Here is a 200-nt window from a genome sequence, read left to right as displayed (position 1 = left end):
CAAGCTAATATGGAAATAGGAATTACTGTATGAAAGGATAAATACGGTTTATAAAAGAAGAAGAAAAATATATATTTTTTTTTTTCTGTATTCGAGATTACATAAAGAATAAGAAAAAAATATAATACTGTAGGAGTTTACAAGGATGTAGCTGGATACGAAATATTGCTGTTAGGTTTTTAAAGGGACCGTAGAAAAGG

The sequence above is a fragment of the Penaeus monodon genome, chromosome 23 (genome assembly GCF_015228065.2).
Source record: "Penaeus monodon isolate SGIC_2016 chromosome 23, NSTDA_Pmon_1, whole genome shotgun sequence".
NCBI classification, from domain to species: Eukaryota; Metazoa; Arthropoda; class Malacostraca; order Decapoda; family Penaeidae; genus Penaeus; species Penaeus monodon.
Note: the sequence above shows the minus strand (reverse complement) of the source record.